Source organism: Microcaecilia unicolor, chromosome 13, assembly GCF_901765095.1.
Source record: "Microcaecilia unicolor chromosome 13, aMicUni1.1, whole genome shotgun sequence".
Lineage (NCBI taxonomy): Eukaryota > Metazoa > Chordata > Amphibia > Gymnophiona > Siphonopidae > Microcaecilia > Microcaecilia unicolor.
In genome coordinates this window covers 28797838-28812191 of record NC_044043.1, presented here as the reverse complement: position 1 = coordinate 28812191, position 14354 = coordinate 28797838, and the positions used below count along the sequence as shown (strand labels likewise).

The following is a 14354-nucleotide window of genomic DNA, read 5'->3' as shown; positions in this document are numbered from 1 at the left end:
TACCCTTAAATACATAAGTACATAAGTATTTCCATACTGGGACAGACCAAAGGTCCATAAAGCCCAGCATCTTGTTTCCAACAGTGGCCAATCTTCCAGGCAGCCAACCGTATAAGGCGAGAAGTTTAAAGGAAATATTGATGTTGTATACTTGTGTGCGACACTGCCACAGGTAGCTGTGAGGCTGCACAACACCGCAGGTCTTGCAGGGGGAAATCTGTTTGAACATTTACTGGATTGGACAGGGCAGTAGGTCCTTTTTAAAGTTGTGTTTACTGTCTAAATTGAAGTCTATGATCCCTGCAGTGGTTGCTGTTTTTTTAGACTGCATTTTGTGTTTCTGTTGATTTTATTTTGTATTTTATTGTGAATGTTTTGTTTTTTTGTGATCTGCTTTGTGAAAGGCAGAATATCGCACTTAACCGGCTATGTGTTAGCTGGCTCTGGAATCTTGAAAATTCAATGCTGGTGCCCAGATATGGCCTGGCATTGAATTTCCGGGTTTAATGCCATCGCTAGTCAGCAAATTGCCGATTGTCACCTGCTGAATTCCGGGTCCATACTTTTCATTATAGAAGTTGGCACGTTGTACGTGTTGAAATATAGCCCCGCCCCCCCCCTTTAGCTCTCCACATGCTTATCAAAAGGTACAAAATATGTGAGACATCTAAAACTCAATCCAGACCAATGACTAATGGAAGTAAAGGGGGTGGGGCTCTAGAGTAAACTGATCCATCAGAACAACCCACCTTGATGCCTTCTTGCAGCGTAAGACTTTGGGGGAGTGTTTTACTAAAGATTAGCTCAAGTTACCTGCAGCAGGGCCTATTTTATTCCAATGGGCCTTGATGCAGATAACTTGAGCTAATCTTTAGTAAAAGACCCCCTCGGTGTGCTCATTCCCAGAAGCACTCTGTAAGATGAAAAAGAAACATGATGGGGGAAGAGGGGAAAGATGCTAGTCCTCATTTCAGCAGCTACAACACAGAATAACAAATATAAAAGAGTGAAGTATGTATACAGCCTTTTGAAGAAAATGAATTCTATTTTTCCACATCCTCCAGACTCTTCTGTTGCTGTTGTTTTTCAGTTGACAGATGTCAAAGCCTTCGATTCAACCAACTCCAGGAAGGTAGATTAATGTTGACAAATGAAGACTGGCTTTCCATCAACCCTCGATGGCCTCATATTTTTTTCTCTCAAGTCAGAGCTACATGTATGCTGATTCAACAAGGACTATTAAAAAAAAAAAAAGGGGACTGTGCAAAGTCATTTCCCTTTCAGAGGAAAAATGTTCCCTACAGCTTCAGCTCTTAAACAAGTTGCAGAAAGTCTAACGATTAATCAGCATCTGTCTGCTAGAAACTGATTTTCACTTAAAACTCACCTGAAAACTCTAGCAAAGAAGCTCTCTTAAGCAGTTTTTGGATTCTTGGGTGTTGAAAACAACAAAAAACTGCATACACTCGTCGTTACAGGCCAGGATTACTTCAACGCAGGAAATTCACTATACCAAATAAAGAGGTTTTTTTACTAAGCCGCAGTAGCATTATTAGCTCGTGGTGGAAATCAGCTGGTGGTAAACACCAAAACACCCACAGGAATATAATGGGCGTCTTGGCGTTTACCGCCAGCTGATTTCTACCACGAGCTAAAAATGCTACTGCGGCTTAGTAAAAGACCCCTCCCCCACAAGCTTACAGTTCATACAAACTACTGCTGTCCATGGGAGGTTTCAAAATGATTGAGCGTGCTACACATAACAAAAATTGCTCTTCCCTGGACAAAGTCGAGAAGTTTGCTCAATACTGGGTGTGAACAAGTACCCACAAAGCTGACACCTATGCTACTGTCCATGTTATCTAATGCAAGGCAATTCCCCTACTACTTGAACAACATTGGCCCCCAATCCAAAGTCAGATTGAGGGGTTCCTCTACTCAAGTGTGCTAAGGTCTTGCACTTACCCCCTAATTCTATAAAAGTTGCTAAAAATTGCGTTTGCATATTTGAGCATGCACCCAATTTAACTGAATAGAGCCACTTAGAGCCCATAACTGGCTGACAAGCAATTATTGGCACTAATTGGACTCATGTACAAACGTAAAATTTAGGTGAGTGAGCCATGCGTAAATTTTATGCATGCCCCAAAAAAGGGGGCAAGGAAATGGGATGGTCACAGGCAAATTGTGGGTATGGTTTTGGGTTACACACGCAATTACTGAATGAGGGAGTTCCACGTGTAAATGTAGGCAGGGCATTTGCACCATGTTTTCACTGGTGCTAATGGACATGTCTAAACTTACACGTAATCTTCAGGACTTAACCTCTATTCTATAAACCCATACCTAGCTTTAGGTGTGGCTTATAGAACAGCACAAGTGTTTTTCCTTCGGTGCTGAATTTTTAGGTGCAGTTCATAGAATTCACCCCTTAATGTGCCTTAACAGCAAAAATTAACATACCCTAAATGCAAAGGCTGCATGCTAATTGTTGAGGGCGTGCCCCGTCTATTTTCTGCAATTACCATGTGATCACATGCTAACAGCACACTGGACAGCCTTTCTCATGTTTCCAACCCAACTCTAATATGCTATTCACATCAATTCCTCATCCAAGCCCTGCCTAGTTCTTACCCCCCCCCCCCCCCCCCCCCCCCCCCCCCAAACACAAAATGCACTTACCAAATGAATTGGTGCATGCTAACTGCTAATCACCCTGCAGAATTGGCGTGCTAGTACAAAAGCAGTTGACATGCACTAATTCATGCCTATCAGGCTAGATTCAATAAGTTGCACCCAAAGCTAGGCAATGGCATGATTCACACTAAGCTAGTATTCTGTAAAGGGAATGCTGCGTGGAATGTCCTTTATAGTAGTTCAGTGCACATGTTGCGCTTAAGTTGGGCCAAACGCTCAGCACTCACGCAATGAAAGGTAATTAGATCAATTACCTCAGCAATGACTTTTCACATGAACTACCTGCTCATAATTCGCCTGCCTCCTCATCGGTCATAAGAAATCTTTTAATGCAGGCTCTATTTTACTTAATATATAAACACTTTACTCTTCGCTCACGTTTTTTAAGAACCAAGTCAAAAGTATTTAGCTACTTAACTTTTATAGCAGGTCTCCAGATCCGCTGCCTACACAGACCACGTTTTCAGGGTATTAAGGTAAAATTATGTATCATACCTGATATTTTCTCTCCATTAATCATAGCTGATCAATCCATAGACTGGTGGGTTGTGTCCATCTACCAGCAGATGGAGATAGAGAGCAAACCTTTTGCCTCCCTATATGTGGTCATGTGCTGCCGGAAACTCCTCAGTATGTCGATATCAAAGCTCCATCCGCAGGACTCAGCACTTAGAGAATTACTCCCACAAAGGGACACTCTGCCCAGCTCACCACCGCCGAAACGGGGGAGGGGAATTAACCCAGCTCATCCCCACACAATTGGGGGAGGGGAATCCGTCCAGCTCATCCCCGCAGAGCGGGGGAGGGACACCACCCCGCCGATGCGGGGGGATCTGGCTTATCCTGCAACCGCAACCGCGGGAGGAGCTGACTGACCCTAACACCGCTGAAGCGGGAGGGGTACAAAGCTGCCCTACAGCCGCACGAAGCGGGAGGGAGCGCTGGCAGAATTTAGGTCTCAATCCAGCCCCGTAAAACGGAGGGGAGAGGAATGCAGCAGCTCACTGTAACACAAAATCGTCTCAACTCTTGAAGAATCCAATTGAAAAAACTTGAACACGAAGTCCTCCTGAACAGGAACTGAAGACTAAACTTGAACCTGAAATGCAACCAGAATATAACCAGTACAGATATCTGGGAGGGATTGATCAGCTATGATTAATGGAAAGAAAATTATCAGGTATGATACATAATTTTACCTTCCATATCATCATGCTGATCAATCCATAGACTGGTGGGATGTACCGAAGCAGTACTCACCCAGGGCGGGACATTGAAATCCCTGACCGCAACACTGAAGCTCCAAACCGGGCCTCCGCCCCAGCAGCCACAGTCAAGCGGTAATGCCTGGAGAAGGTATGGGCCGATGCCCAAGTTGCCGCCTTGCAAATCTCTTCCAAGGAGACGGACCCGGCCTCTGCCATCGAGGCCGCCTGAGCTCTAGTGGAGTGAGCCTTCAGCTGGATAGGCGGCACCTTCCCCGCGGCCACATAAGCCGCTGCAATGGCTTCCTTGACCCATCTTGCCACTGTAGGCTTAGCAGCCTGCAGACCCTTACGAGGACCTGCAAACAGGACAAACAGATGATCCGACTTCCGGAAATCATTGGTCACTTCCAAGTATCTGATGATGACTCGTCTCACATCTAGATATTTGAGAGCAGAGTACTCCTCTGGGTAGTCCTCCCTATGAAAGGATGGGAGACAGAGCTGCTGATTCACATGGAAGTGAGAAAATCTTGGGCAGGAAGGAAGGCACTGTGCGAATAGTCACTCCTGCCTCAGTGAACTGCAGAAAAGGCTCTCGACATGATAGGGCCTGGAGCTCGGAAACTCTTCTGGCTGAAGTGATAGCCACCAAAAAGACTGCTTTCAACGTCAGGTCTTTCAGAGATGTCCTCGACAAGGGTTCAAAAGGCGGCTTCTGCAAGGCTCTTAGCACCAGGTTGAGATTCCACGCAGGCACCACTGAGTGCAGAGGAGGGCGCAGGTGATTAACTCCCTTGAGAAAACGCACCACATCTGGCTGCGAAGCCAGGGAAGCACCCTTCAGGCGGCCCCTGAAGCAAGCCAGAGCCGCTACCTGGACTTTAAGGGAACTGAGCGACAGGCCTTTCTCCAGACCTTCTTGCAGGAACGCCAACACTGAAGAAATTGGAGCAGTGAAGGGAGAAAGTGAGCCTGCTTCACACCACGCTGCAAAGGTACGCCAAACCCTGGCGTAAGCAGTAGAAGTAGAGCGCTTCCTCGCTCTCAGCATAGTGGCGATGACCTTGTCTGAGAAGCCCTTCTTCCTCAGACGCTGCCGCTCAATAGCCAGGCCGTAAGACCAAAGGGGGAGGGATCCTCCATCACCACGGGACCCTGATGCAACAGGCCCTGCTCCACAGGCAGCCGCAGAGGGTCGTCCACTGAGAGCCTGATCAAGTCCACATACCAGGGACGTCTGGGCCAGTCCGGACCCACCAGGATTATCCGGCCCGGATGCTTTGCCACCCGGTCTAGTACCCTGCCCAACATGGGCCAGGGCGGAAACACACAGAGAAGCTCCTGTGTCGGCCACTGTTGGAGAAGAGCATCTACTCCCAGAGATCGAGGGTCCCGTCCTCTGCTGAAAAAGCGCGGCACTTGGCAATTGGCCGATGACGCCATCAGATCTATGCTCGGCTGGCCCCAGCGCTTCGTGATGTCCAAGAACGCCTGAGCCGATAACTGCCACTCTCTGGGATCCAAGGTATGGCGACTGAGAAAGTCCGCCTTGACATTCATGACTCCGGCAATGTGGGCCGCTGACAGCTGTTCCAGGTTTGCTTCCGCCCACTGGCATAGATTCATGGCCTCCTTGGCTAGAGGGCCGCTCTTGGTACCTCCCTGGCGGTTGACATAGGCCACAGCCGTGGCATTGTCCGACAGGACCCGTACTGGCTTCAACGCCAGTACCGGAAGGAACTCCAAAAGCGCCAACCGAATGGCTCTGAGTTCCAGGAGGTTGATAGACCACTTTGCCTCTACAGGAGACCAGAGCCCCTGCGTTGTCCTTCCCAAGCAGTGGGCTCCCCAGCCCGTCAAAGAGACGTCCGTCGTGACGACAATCCACTCCGGGGTCACAAGAGGCATCCCTGCAGACAACTTGTCTGTCTTCAGCCACCAGCTCAGCGCCTTGCGCACTGCTGGGTCCAAGGGAAGGCACACAGCATAATCCTCCGACACTGGAGTCCAGCGCTGCAGCAGAGAGTGTTGTAGTGGTCTCATATGAGCCCTGGCCCAGGGCACTACTTCCATCGTGGCCGTCATAGAGCCCAACAGCTGCACATAGTCCCAAGCCCGAAGAGGAGAGGCTACTAGGAACTGGTCCACCTGAGCCTGAAGCTTGACAATCCGATTGTCTGGCAGGAACACTCTGCCCACTTGGGTGTCGAAACGAACTCCCAGATACTCCAGGGACTGAGTCGGGCGCAGCTGGCTTTTCTCCCAGTTGATGATCCACCCCAGGGAGCTCAAAAGAGCAATCACCCGGTCCACAGCTTTGCCGCACTCTGCATAAAAGAGGGGGCTCGGATCAACCAGTCGTCCAGATAAGGATGGACTTGTACTCCTTCCTTTCGCAGGAAGGCCGCGATGACCACCATTACTTTGGAGAAGGTCCGCGGAGCAGTAGCCAACCCGAACGGGAGGGCTCTGAACTGGAAGTGTCAGCCCAGGACTGCAAAACGCAGAAAGCGTTGATGAGGAGGCCAGATGGGAATATGCAAACACGCTTCCTTGATGTCCAAGGATGCCAGGAACTCCCCTGCCTTCACTGCCGCTATAACAGAGCGGAGAGTCTCCATGCAAAAGTGCCGAACTTTCAAGGCCCGATTGACCTTTGAGGTCGAGGATAGGCCGTACAGAACCTCCTTTCTTTGGTACCACAAAGTAAATGGAGTACCGTCCCTTGCCAAGCTGATTTTCTGGCACCGGAACGACCGCACCCAGGCGGATCAGATTGTCCAAAGTCTGCTGCACTGCCACAGCTTTGACCGGAGACTTGCAGGGAGAGAGTACAAACCCGTCTCTTAAGGGTCGGCAGAACTCTAGCTTGTAGCCGTCTCCAACACCCAAGTGTCTGAAGTTACTCTGGTCCACTCGCCCAGAAACGAGGACAGGCGTCCTCCAATCTGCACTGGGCCATGGACCAGGGCCCCGTCATTGGGTACGAGACCCTGGGGGAGGACCAGAGGGCGCACCTCCGGGACGGCGGTCTCTGCGAAAGGAATGCTGCTTGGGGGAGAAGTTCCTTTTGAAGGAAGAGGGGGCAGAGGAGCCCGACATGCCCGGGCGGTACCGACGGGCTTCCTGAAACCATCCTCTGGAGTTACCGGGGCGAGCACTGGCCCGAGCCCTGACCTCTGGTAACCTCTTGCCCTTAGATGTGCCGAGATCGGTCACAATTTTGTCCAGCTCGACCCCAAAGAGCAGCTTGCCTTTAAAAGGCAACTTAGCCAGGCGGGACTTAGAGGCGTGGTCAGCAGACCAATGCTTCAGCCAAAGCCACCGCCGCGCAGAGACTGTCTGAGCCATACCTTTAGCCAAGGCTCTGAAGACATCATACAACAAGTCTGCCAAATAAGCCAAGCCCGATTCCAGGGCCGGCCAATCAGCCCTCAAGGAAGGATCCGAGGGGGAAGCCCGCTGCACAATCGTTAGGCATGCCCTGGCCACTTAGGAGCCGCAAACTGAGGCCTGCAAACTTAAAGCAGCCGCCTCGAAGGACGACCTTAAGGCCGCCTCCAATCTTCTGTCTTGGGCGTCCTTTAGGGCCGTGCCACCTTCCACCGGCAACGCCGTTTTCTTAGTCACCGCAGTGATTAAAGAATCCACGGTAGGCCAAAGAAAGGCCTCCCGTTCACTTTCAGGCAGAGGATAGAGGCGGGACATAGCCCTAGCCACTTTGAGGCTCGCTTCCGGGACATCCCATTGAGCCGAAATCAAGGTGTGCATGGCATCATGCACGTGGAAGGTTCTAGGCGGGCGCTTCATCCCCAGCATAATGGCGGAGCCAACAGGGGCTGAGGGAGAGACGTCCTCCGGAAAGGAAATCTTCAAAATGCTCATGGCCTGCACTAACAGGTTGGGCAAGTCCTCTGAGCGAAAAATCCGCGCTGCAGAGGGGTCATCCGCTCCATCCGAGCGGGAATCCGTCTCCTCCAAGGAATCCCCAAAGGACCGTTGGGAGAACCCAGATACGCTGCCCTCATCTACATCAGAGGAGACAGAGTCCTCTAAGGCCTGGAAATCCACCCGAGGGCGTTTACTTCCGGGGGCCTCAACCCCTTTATCAGACAAGGGAGCCGGGGCAGCGTTTTGCATAAGGAAGGCCTGATGCAGCAGCAAAATGAACTCGGGGGAGAAACCCCCCAGATTGTGCACTTCAGCAGCCTGGGCCACAGCCCTAGACGCACCCTCAACCGGCGCTCGCAAGAGCGAAACATGCCGCGCATCCAAAATGGCGTCCGGCACGACACTCCGCGAAGGAGCCACGCGGGAAGAACGGCGCTTAACTTTGGCCGCTTTTTTGCCTTCGCCCAAATCAAGGGCGGCCATAGAATTAACGTCTCCCAGCTCAAGGGCGGCCCAAGAAGAAGCCGTCCGAGCAGAGTGGCCGGCCAAGATGGCGAAGGCGAGCAGCGGGGGATGGGCGTTTATGGCGGGAAAAACCGCCGCACCGGAGGAAGAACCGGGACACTGACCGGCCTCCAAACTGACACCCAACAAGGGCGAATCAGACTTTAAGACCCCCGCATCCCCGCTAGAAGCGCACACGCGGTCCGGGGAGCGATTCTTTGCGCCCTCGCCCTCCGACGCCATAGGCCACGTGGAGACCGATTGGGGAACCCCCTGCCCGCTACAAAAATGTAAAAATTACCTGCTTCTCGCTCCAACGAACTGGTGTCCCAGTGAGTAGCTGCAATAAACGTTGAAATAAACGCCCTTAAGGACGTCCAAAAATTTTTTTTTTTTCAACGGAGCCAGCGGGAGGGGGGAGAAAAGGAGGAACCTGGCACCACCAGGTTTGCACTTGCTCAAGAAGAGCCCTCAACCCCAGGTACTCAACAAAACCTACAAATTAGGCTTGGAGACCTAGCCAGAGCTGCTGCTGTGTGTGACCACCACCTGCTGAGATAGAGAACATACAGAGGAGTTTCCGGCAGCACATGACCACATATAGGGAGGCAAAAGGTTTGCTCTCTATCTCCACCTGCTGGTAGATGGACACAACCCACCAGTCTATGGATTGATCAGCATGATGATATGAAACCCCAGCTGCATCAGGGTGCGGACCTAAAAACAATAAAAAGTATTTAAAATTTCATGTAATTCTCTTCTAACAAATCAAAAAACTGAGACCAAACACCTAAATACCACATGCCAGCCTTTACTCATAACATTACAATTTACAAAATGGCGGCACCGGCTACTATCCTTAAATAGATTTTAATAGACTGGCTAGAGGACCAATCACAGACCTTGTCTACATTAAGGAGGCCCAGTCTAATTCCATATTGAGGCCCCAAAATGAAAATCCACCTCTGCTCTTTATAATTTAGCAATTTTATAGGATCCCCTCCTTCCACATCTAACTGAATCTTTTCAAATACTTGCCATCGTATTTCAGATTTTTTAAAAATGTATTTTTGCTCAACTAACGGGACACTAAAGGCACCGACATAGTTTGGGTGTGTAAACTCAAATTATGATAGAGGACCTTTTAAGTTAAAGCAGTGGGACCAATTAAACAGAGTAAGATCGAACCAGCTGACAACCAGGGAAGCCAGTTCAAATCCCACCGCTGCTCCTTGTGATAATGGGGCAAGTCACTCAGGGGCGTAGCCAGCCTCCCGTGGGGGAGGGGTCCAGAGCCCGGGGGGAGGGGGCACATTTTAGCCCTCCCCCCGGCGCCGCCCCGCCGCGAAACCGCCGCCGCTGCAGCCTACCTTTACTTTTGCTGGCGGGGGATCCCACTCCCCGCCAGCCGACGTCTTCTTCTCAGTCGCTTCCGGCTCTTCAATTTGTTTGCTGACGTCCTGCACGTACAGACTCAGAGAACAGAACTGTTCTCTGAGTCTGACGTGCAGGACGTCAGCAAACAAATTGAAGAGCAGGAAGGACTGAGAAGACGTCGGCTGGTGGGGAGTGGGATCCCCCTCCAGCAAAAGTAAAGGTAGGCTGCAGCGGGGGCGGGTTCGCCAGGAGGGGGGGCCGGGGGCGAATCTGTGGGGGCCCCGGCCCCCTCAGGCCCCACGTAGCTACGCCACTGAAGTCACTTAACCCTGCATTGCCTTAGGTACAAAATTAGAATGTGAGCCCTCCTGGGACAGAGAAATATCCAGTGTACCTGAATGTAACTCACCTTGAGCTACTACTGAAAAAGATGTGAGCAAAATCTAAATAAATATCAAATTACAAGGGCACATTATCGCTTATATTACATGAGAAGTATTACAAGTGGTATACTGTCTAGAATAACTGATGCCAACTAATGGCAGTTAGGCGCACAAATACAGGTATTCAATAGCACTACACCTAATTTCTGGGCGCACCTCTAACCCACCCCTGCCCCTTGCATAGCCACGCCCCCTTTGGCGTTGTGTACTATGAGATTTAAGCATGTATATTATAGAATAGGGCAGATCTGTGCTTAAATCCTAATTACCACCAATTAAGTGCTCATTAACTCCAATTGATTGATAGCACATAATTGACTACTTAGTTTTCCCATGGATCTGGGATCTGCACCCATGTATGGGTGACCTCTACAGAATCCAGGGGTAAGTGCTTAACACCCTTTAGTAGAAGGGACCCTTAGTTTAAGAGTCTGATTTTAGTGCATTGTGGGTATTATACAGGAATCAACCTACCTACACTGCTTTGATCCCCTATTGCACAGCTGCAATATTTATTTATGCATTTATACCCCCCCCCCTTTTTTCCACATGCATGCGGACTCAAAGTGGCTTACAATGTACTGATAAGGCGATCGCCAGGCCAATGGATATACAATTACAATTACATAAAATAGGATAGAAGGAACTGGGAAAGAAGAAAGTGGGAAAGGGTATTAGATCTTCGCAGGAGAATCTTTTGCTTTTTTTCCCCACGGTACCCAAAGTGAAGTTGGGTTCCTCACAACATAGGTTGTTTTTTTTAGCTGTCTCGTCCCATCACTTTAGAATACTTTTCGGCCTGACACTCAGCAAGAGAGTTCATATTGGAAATTAAAGACAGGAGCAAAGGCAGACATGGGAGGCAACTGCTTGCCCTGGGATTTGTAGTATGGAATGTTGCCACGATTTGGGTTTCTGCCAGGTACGTGTGACCTCGCTTGGCCACTGTTTGGAAAACAGAACGCTGGGCTGGACGGACCATTGGTCTGACCCAGTATGGCTACCCTAAGGCATGGCTCTGATCAGATTTTCAACTGTTCCTAAATTTTAGGGAGCGAGTCCCAGGTGCCTCATGACCTAATACTTCTCCTTATGGGCCTCAGTTATATGTAGGCTCTGGTAAAAATTGTTGAGTAAAATGATCACATCTCCCATTGTAGCTTCATGTGGTTCGTAAACTGTTCTGATATTAATTTAAACAATAGTAAAGAAAATTTAAATAAATAACTTTATGAGAATTGCTTCACTTGAAATCTTCTGAGGGTCATAGGATTGCAGATAACAGCTCTACAAGAAGCTTTCACAGTGTAATACCAGGCTTTCAGGCCATTTAATTACAACTACAGTGTTGGAGATATGTAATACGGATGTGCACGGCCAAAAAATTTTCGGTTTGCTTTTGGATTTTTCCAAATTCTCCTAGTTTATTTTGCATATTTGTTTTTAAAATACACATTTGGGAGGCAAGTCTATAAAGGGCGCTAAAAGTTAGATAGAGGTTTACAAAATAAAGAGTGGGGTACAGCGGACAGATGTGAAGCGTTTGTTTACGCTTTCTAACAATAATAGAACCAGGGGACACAAGATGAAATTAGAATGTGGTAAGTTTAAAACAAATCGGAGAAAGTTTTTCTTTACTCAGCGCATGGTTAGACTCTGGAACTCATTGCCGGAGAAGGTAGTGACGGCAGCTGGCCTTGCTGAGTTCAAAGGGGGTCTGGACAGATTCCTGAAGGAAAAGTCCATTGATCGTTATTAAATTTGGGGGTTTTTGCCAGGTTCTTGGGGCCTGGATTGGCTGCTGTCAGAGACGGAGTGCTGGGCTTGATGGACCTTTGGTCTTTTATTTTGTTACATTTGTACCCTGTGCTTTCCCACTCATGGCAGGCTCAATGCGGCTCACATGGGGCAATGAAGGGTTAAGTGACTTGCCCAGAGTCACAAGGAGCTGCCTGTGTCTGAAGTGGGAATCGAACTCAGTTCCTCAGTTCTCCAGGACCAAAGTCCCTAACCACTAGGCCACTCCTCCGCCTAGCATGGTGGTGCTTATGTGCCAAAATGCAGCACACTAAGCGCAAATTCAATAATGGCATCTGGGCACCAGATCCTGTTATAGAGTACTAGCGTAACTTGGCATTTAGGTGTGCCCACTTACGCCGTGTCAATAGAAGGTTTACATGCGTGTGGCTACATGTAACACTTTAACCTATGTGCCTACATGTTTGACACACCCATGCCCTGCACCCTGTACACACCCCCTTGCAGTCTCACATTTAGAATACCACTGAGTGCACATCTTGCACTTATGTGCATGAATGTAAATAAGTGTTGTTACACCAGGGCACTGTGCAGGTGCGGTGTAAGGCAGAAGGGTGTACCTCAAACTCGCTGGCAAACAGCAAGACAATCAGCAGATGCTTTAACACTGCAGTACTCCAAGAAGGACGGCAGCTAGATCATCTATTAAAGCAGTAGTTTCCAAACCTGGTCCTGGAGGCACCCCAGCCAGTCAGGTTTTCAGGATATCCACAATGAATAGTCACGAGACAATTTTGCATGCAGTAGAAGCAGTGCATGCAAATCTATCTCATGAATAGTCATTGTGGATATCCTGAAAACCTGACTGGCTGGGGTGTCTCCAGGACCAGGTTTGGGAACCACTGTATTAAAAAATTCTGTATCCAAGAAACTTTACTGGCCCTGGCATACAGTGTTGTGCTCCAGGCAAACAATAGGAATGAAACTAAAGTCCACACAAGCTCAAAGCTACTGAAGATATCTTCTAAAAAAAAAAAAAAAAAAGAAACCCTGGGTCAACACAGGGAAAAAAAAAAGCACCTCCTTTTATACTCTTCCAAAAGTTGGCTAGATCTCAGTTGCCCCAAAGAAGTCCAAATATATTCTAGGATCAACTAAAAACCAGTACTACTTTGCAGTATCAGTCCGAGTCAGAGCCTGGTGTTTCTTACCTGCTCTTGTTCAAAAAAACGTGTCCAAAACTCAATGCAATTTAGCAGTTCAGTAAATCTCCCTGTCCAGAACCCCAAACCGGGTCTCCGAAGTTGCAAAGCCTCAAAGACCATCGGAATACAACTGTAAACAACAGTTCCAGCTGTGGGGACAGCCCCCACGGAGCGCAGCAAAGTTTGTTAATGGGCCTTGTGGCAGCAAAACCCCCTCCCCACCTTTCCCAACCTACAGATCTTTCACTGTTCTCAGCTACAACAACAAAGAAATCCCCAGGGAGGTGTGCAGAGTCCCACAAGTCAGTGCAAGCCAAAATCACAGAGTAGTAACCCAAACTGACTACCTACTTAAAAGGTGTCCATATCTTCCCCAAGGGTTGTTTTCAGGGAGCTCAGGGTTCTGCTCAGCTGTGTCCTAATCCATGGTCTCCTGTCTGGTTTCAGGAAAGCTTCTAAAAGAGAACTAGCAGGAAACACTCAAACCCTGGAGTGGAATATATAATGATCATGTTCCCAGGGAAACTGACTAGCTCTTTCCTTCCAAGGAGGTTTAATAAACAGGAGTGGAAGTGAGCCTATCTAGTTCATTGTAAGCAAAGAAGCCAATTAGGACAGTCTGGGTTTCCCCTTCCCAACGCAGCCATCATCCCCGTTTACTCACCACAAAGCAAGCAAACCTATGAGCTGCTACATCTACATTGTCGTTTGTTTTTTTTTATTGTTGGTCCACTGTAACAAGTCTAAAGCTGTTTCAATTGGATAGGCAGTGCCTTAAAAGGTGGAGGACAAAAGTTGTTTGTTGATTTTTTTTTACTTATTGGACAGCTTTTGAATTTATTTGAAAGCTTCCCACATGTAGATACAAATATCATGAAATAACAATGGAATATCACAAAAACAGCTTTAAAATGATTATAGCTGGTAGAAACAGCCATTTTAAACTCAGTATTTTGTGCTCATTTTTCTACACTAAAAAATAAATACACTGTATACAATAGAGATGACAAAAGTTTAGTGAGGATATCCTGTTTCCTGATGGGTTCATCTTAAATGTTGTTGTAATCTACCTTGGGAAGCCTGGTGTTATAAAGATGATGGAATATATTGAAATTAAATGGAAGTAGAATTAAACTCTCTTTTCATTGGGGCACATGGAATCACATCTTCATCTGTTTTGTAGAACTTAACCGTTTAGATAAACAAATGGATTATTCTGTTGTTTGAGCATGTTTCAGGGACAAGTGGTTTATAAGTCAAAGTAATAAAAA

General features: G+C 48.2%; 1 long non-coding RNA gene across 1 annotated transcript in view; it reads right to left on the bottom strand.

Moving 5' to 3' along the window:
- Positions 1 to 13484, bottom strand: part of LOC115456719 — a 179080-nt gene extending 165596 nt beyond the window's left edge. The window contains exon 1 of the long non-coding RNA XR_003939912.1: positions 13435 to 13484. This is a non-coding gene — a long non-coding RNA (uncharacterized LOC115456719). The remainder of the gene's footprint in view (positions 1 to 13434) is intronic.
- Positions 13485 to 14354: the final 870 nt, after the last annotated feature.